Source organism: Punica granatum, chromosome 1 (genome assembly GCF_007655135.1).
Source record: "Punica granatum isolate Tunisia-2019 chromosome 1, ASM765513v2, whole genome shotgun sequence".
Taxonomy (NCBI): Eukaryota; Viridiplantae; Streptophyta; class Magnoliopsida; order Myrtales; family Lythraceae; genus Punica; species Punica granatum.
In genome coordinates, this window is record NC_045127.1 from 10,738,611 (window position 1) to 10,745,592 (window position 6,982).

Below are 6,982 nucleotides of genomic sequence, written 5' to 3' on the forward strand. Positions count from 1 at the left end.
ATGTGTTTTTTTCATCTTCACATATGTTCAATGAAATCATGGACCTATTAGTTTGAGACTAATTCTTGTCAAATATTTTGTTTTATCTCCATAATATACGTACTAAATTTTTTTATGTGCACCACATAATATTCAAAAGTCTAATGGGCTCGACTAATCCAAATCGTGAATTTTCTCCATTAACAAAATTCGTACTCAAGATCTTGCTTAAGTGGAACATACCGAATCACCTAATTAAATTCTTTTGTTGTAATATTCATTAATTTTGAAAAGATATTTATGTTGCAGCTATTTTCTTACTATTTGCCGACGTATGTCCTTATCTTTTTGTTGTAGGCTATGATAAAGGAAGAATAAGTATTAACAAAGAAACATACAAAGTTGGTTGGGAAATGATAGTATCAACCAAATTAATAAATAAAAATTACATACAAAGTAAATGAATATTTAGCTGAAAACAATATTCAAAATAACTAAGATGGGATGGAACTTTTGTTGGACATTGCGGGAATATTTTTTACAGGATGTGAACCTCTTATCTATACATAAGAGATTTTCCCCTCCGCCAAAAATAAATAAACAAATAGATAAGAGAATTTCCCACTTCATTTCAATTCCTATGTGATGTCAATTCACAACTTCTTAGGAATTTAATTTAAATTCAAAAAATAAAGTGTTTAAAAATCGACTTACACGAAAAATCGTAGTATGAAATTAAGATCCGCACTTCTATATATAAGCTCATGCTGGAACCTTTTTTTTTTTAATAATCAAAATTTTTTAATTTCACTTTGAGAGGCATAAATATTCTCTCTCATTTAAAAAATGACTCATGAAGATATTTCTTGAACATTATTGGATTTCTTTTATTGTTCTTTCAGCGAAGTCCATTTTCTCAATTTAAATGAATACTTATCAGCAGTAATTAATAAGGCCGTAAAAAATCCGGGTCTAACCTTTAGGGAACTTATAATTTTACATTCTTATATATCTTGTTGGTCAGCTCGCCATTAGAAACTTAAGTTTGATTAACTACTTGGATAAAAATATGATTTTATACAATGAAAATAGAGAAAACTCGAGTTTGCCAAATCAAAACTTAAACTAATTTATTGTCACTTTTTATTCTAACTAAAGAGTAATTAACTACATCTTACAATTTACTCAGACTTATAGAGGGTAATACTTTTAAAAAGATTGGAGTATCAATCAATTATAAATTTGATATATATAAAAGCTTAGCAACGATGTTATGGGAGCTCCATTGGCTAATTTTCAGCTTATGACTGATAGTCTTTTCAACTACTAAGAGAATTTAACTTTAAATGAGATATTCATGTATTTTCCCATTTTTATATTAATACTCTATAGTATATTGTCTCTAATCTACTTATATAGAATACTGAGAAGACATTTTCTACATTCAATGTAAGCAGGATATCTAGAAGTTTCCTCGATTATTGAATAGAACTTCTTGCAACAAGTGATTTTTTCCAAATTCAATATTTTAAACATCCTATAAATAGAAGATTTGAGAATTTATTTTATGCATCATTTTTTTATTCAATGTAGTTCTTCCAACACTCTAATCCTACAGGATATCTACTACTCTATGTGTATATCAAATATACACTCTACATGATTATTATCTCTCAATATATATGCTATTCGCATTTTCATAAGAATAGAGAACCATCTGCTTATCAACATGATTTTCTTTTGTTTAACTCTCGCTCATAATTTGTAATGTCTATATGTTAGAATAAAAAACTTTTGTTATGATTTTTTTTATCTATGGTAATCGTAGTGTTATATATATTGATATCCTAATTCTCTTATGAAAAGCAATTTATGTTAGAACTCCATGTATTTTTATATCTATTGATATCCTAATTCTCTCATTAAAAGCAATTTATGTTAGAACTCCATGTATTTTTATATCTATTGATATCCTAATTCTCTTATGAAAAGCAATTTATGTTAGAACCCCATGTAACGAACGGGTAAAACACTAGGTAATTTAAAACTTCCATTTATTCTCAGCAAAATTGATGTTTGGAAAGTGCCGATGGGAGAAGACGTAAATAGAGCCGAAGGGGTGTATTTTGAGACTTAACTTTTACTTTGCAATAATTATTTGTACATATTAACATATAGAAATGCATAAAAATATTTTCTAAATACTATATTCAATTATTATGATTCTATGATTCGACTTTCATTAGTATGTATATTTCATAGTGATGATTTATTTTGTGCTTTTACTCAAATCCCATCTTACGTTTTAGAATCTCTTCTAGGAATGTGAAGCTAATTGCAGATTATGATTTTTCATGTAATTCAATTTTTAAAATTTTAGTTTTTGCATTTAGATTAAATTTCTAAGAAGTTCTGAATTGTGGTCACATGGGACTTGGGATGAAGTGAGAAAATCTCGCGTTTGTGCCATGATTACCATCTATGGGTGTTGCACGTAACCTTTGAGGGCAAAATAGAAGAGTAAAGATAAAAGTCAGGAGGACAATGAAGCGTTTAATGGCCCAGCATTCTTAATTCGTCCACACTCACACGTGTCTATATCTCTTCTTTTGCAGGAAATTCTTTTTTTCCTCGGGATTAATGCGGATTTCATTCAATATTCAGAAAGATATATGCATGCTCAAGAAAATTGTGAGACCATAGGTGGGACCTCCAAGGTTACCACAAGGAAAATAAAGCGTCAAAACTCCCATTAAATAAACAGTACTATAACATGCAATAGACCAAAACCTTCTGTCAGCCACAAGAATCTCCAGTGAGGACTGCGCGGAGAGGGTATTCAGGTCCGCTAATCCTATTTTGCCTTAGGAATCTAATTCAGAACTTCGAAGGAAATTTGTGTCAGAGCTAAATATTAGGATTCTGAGCGCATCTCAGCGCTATTGGGCTGAGGAAGATTGGAGAGGAAGAAATTTCCAAAGAATGCATGTATATGAAGAAGTAGCATTTCTCAAATTGATATATACGCATGCTTTAATTTATTGACATATTATCTTACATATCTGTGCTGAATCGTGATAATTAACAAATTGGTTTTCATGAGCATTATTAGACATACCACCCAATAGGTTATTAATTATATATATCGCGTGATTTTGGGTCGAAGACTTGTTTCTTAATAATTTGGACTAACATGATTGATGGAAGACAGTTTATATTATTGCGGTAGCTTAGTTGTTTCATAACGTAAACCCGAAAGTAGGTAAGTTGGGGCACCTGGGAAAAAAAAACAGAAAAAATAAAAAGACAATAACATAAGTAACCAAATTATTAGATTGCCATTCACCAAAAAAAAAAACCAATTGCTAGTTGCAACAAATGTAAACGTATCAAAGACAAGCAAGTACTTAATTACTGGTTTCATCGTCTTTTGCAATTATCCATTAAATTCCAAATCTGTTATCACCCTTTGAAAATCTGTCTCTCTCTCTTTCTGTATATATATGAAGTGCATAGTTTGGGTATATATGTGCACATCATGATCAAGGGTCCCTCCGAGAGTGAGAAAATTCCCCTTGTAAATCTTTTCAATTTGTTTGGTTCATCAACCTCCGGTGATTGCAGCTAATTTCTCTATCATTATATAATAAATTATCTCAGTAAGGTGGCCAACCCTTTCATGAAATATAACACCTACCATTCCCTTAACATGGTAGATCAACCCTTTATTATGTCAATTGGAAGAACGACTTTGCTTTCATTTATTTTCTACAAATGATAATATTTAACAAAGAATTAATCATCAAAATAATTTTCATATACCAACATCGAGATAGAGTCTCATCGATTATATAGAATTAATATATATTAATATTACCGTCAATTTCGAGATAGTTCATCAAAGTTTAGTAGTGTGATTACGCGCAGAGAGAAAAGTGAGTTTCCCTAAAGCTATTATCGACAAACTGTAACGGGTTTGGCCTAGTGGTTAAGGAGGAGTTCAAGTTTCCACCGGATCCCGGGTTCGAAACCCCTTGTCGCCACTATATCGCCTTTGCTGTGATTACTAGCTCAATGCGTCGTCGGGGTTTCATGGAGTCCTGGAGATTAGTTAGGCAAAACCTGGACACCCTAGATTAGCAAAAAAAAAAAAAAGCTACTGTCGACAAAAGAGCACTGTATTTACTATATTATTGCTAGGTTTCAGTAATATATGCTTCTTCATCTTTATCTCTTATATGAATAATAAAATCATTGACCTACTGGTTGAGACTAATATCGTCAAATATTTTTTTTATCTCCATAATATACGTACTAATTATATGTACTGGTTGAGAAAAGTGAGTTTCCTTACCTCTGAATTTGACGAGAGCGACTCTTACAGCTCGCTGACCTCGAGATAGATGTAAAGAGTCAACCCTACATCAGGCTTAGCAGGTGGGAGCAAGGAAGCAAGATACCTTTTAAATTCTTGGAACGCTTCTTCACATTCCTAAGCCCACTCAAAAGCCTAGTCTCTTTTAGTTCCCTTCAGCGTCTTGAAGAAAGGCGGGCATCTATCTCTTGATCTCACGAGGAAGCAACCAATCTCCCAATAAGTCTCTAGATGTCCTTTATGTTGGATGGTGAGGGCACGTCGAGAATGGCTGACACCTTCTCAAGATTGGCTTCAATCCCCTCTGGGTGATCTTGTACCCCAAGAATTTTTCCGATTGGACTCCAAAGATACACTTAGTGGGGTTTAGCTTCATGTCGTACTTCTTGAGGATGCGAAAAATTTCTTCTAGGTCGCTCACATGGTCCCCCGCTTTTACAGACTTTAAGATCATACTGTCCACATAAGCCTCCACATTCTTGCCTACGTGGTGGGTGAACATGGCTCTCACTAGCCTCTAGTAAGTTGCTCCTGCATTTATCAGCCCAAAGGGCATCACCTTATAACAGTAAATGCCCTCGAGTGCAAAGAAGGCTGCGTGACGCTCATCCATTTCTGATTGTAACCAGAATAGGCATCCATGAAGCTAAGGAGCTGATGTCTCGCAGTCACATCAACCATCTAGTCGATTCAGGGGAGTGGGTAAGTGTCTTTAGGGCAAGTTTTGTTGAGATCTGTGTAATCGATGCACATTCTCCACTTGCCATTCGCTTTCTTGACTAGCACTACATTCGCTACCCACTCCTGAAATCTCAGTTTCTTGATAAAGCCTGCGTCAAGTAGCTTCTCGACTTCTTGCTTGACAACGGTTCTTCTCTGTTCGGAGAGGGGCCACTTTTTTTGCTAGATTGGGACTACATCATTTCTTATCCCCAACTTGTGAGTGATGAGGCGAGGGTCAATGCTTGGCATGTCAGACAACTTCGAGGCGAACACATCAATGTTCTTCTCGAGGAATTGGAGTAGATTTCATTTCTAAGGTTGGGGCAATTGGGAGCCTACTCGGATTACTCGTCCTCCAGCCTAGGTTTCCTCACAAATTTCCTCGACTGGGGAGAATCACTCAACATTTGATTCCATACACAAGTCACACTCCCCTTCGATAACTTGGGTAGGTTGGGCTAAGTTTTTCCCTTTTATAAAAGCGAGGTAGCAGCTCCTTGCAATAGACTAGTCTCCACACACTTCTTCCACACCAGAGTCTATCGGGAACTTCATTTTAAGGTAAAAGTCGACGTGACAACTTGTATTGCTTTAAGCGTTGGGCACCCGATGATCGCATTGTAAGCTCACTATATATCAACCACTAGGAAGTCAACCACCTTGTTCACTTTCTTGGGGCTTTTTCCAAAAGAAACTTGGAGGGAGATCATCCCAAAGGGTTCCGCTGTACTTCCCGTGAAGCCGACCAGAGGAGAGCAGACGGGCTTCAAGTTTTCCTCTCTTAACTGTCTTTTTACAAACGCTGCACGAAAAAGGATGTCTGCGGAGCTCCTGTTGTCAATTAAGATCCTCTTGGTGTTGTACGCGCCAATTTGGGCAGTGATAAAACGCGTCGTCATGAGAGAAACGCACATGCTTGGTATCAACTTCATAGAAGCTAACACGTTGCCTATTATAATAGTCACGGTTCCTCTTCCATCTTGCCTCTATACTAAGGGTCTGTCTTGCATATACTTTCCGTGCAGAAGAAGAATCTCCTTCGGCTGCAGGTTCTCTAGCAATGATATTATTAACTCCACTAGGAGTTGATTTCTGCTTGGGAGTCCTGTCACGAGTCCCCCACGAGTTTAACTGGTCTCTCTGCACTCTGTAGTCTCTTCGGGCTTGTCGCTTGTATTCCTTGGGAGGACTTTGACATCTCTTAGTGCTTGGAGGGCTAAGTGAACGCTTATTGGAGTCCCCTGTGGTCGGGCCATTTTGCCTAGACGAAGTCTTTAAGATGCCTCGCCCGGATTAGCTTCTCAATGTCCATTTTTAGCGTCCTGCAATCTTCAGTATCATGACCATTCACCTTATGATAGCGGCAATACTTGTTGGTTTCATTACCTTTGGGCTTTCCTGGTACAAGCGTAGGGAACTTCTACAGGTGCAAAAGCGCGATCTCGTTCATCACCACTGTACAAGGCGCATTTAGCGAAGTGAATTGCTTTTCAGATCCCTTAGTAGAAGTCTAGTTTCTATGGGCCTTTTGGCCTTCTTGAGTAGTTCCCTTCCTCCTTTCCCCTGCTTTTTCTTTCCCTTTCTTTAGTCTGTTGAGTGACTCCTCAACAAACATGTATCTCTAAGCAACAACAGTCATCTGAAGGAAATCCTCAAGAGGGGTTGTCAATAGAGCCTTAATCAGGTCCTCATTACGAAGGCCTCTTTGGAATGCATACATCATCTCAACTTGGGTTGAACCTTCAATCTCGATGGCTGCCCTTAGAAAGCGTTTGCACTAGTCGCGTAGGCTCTTTTTCTCCGCATGTTCGACGTTGAATATCTCCAACTTGCTTTTCCTCACTTTCCTTGTTTCCGCAAATCGCTCGAGAAAAGCATCTTTCAGTTGCTTAAAGCTCCGGATGC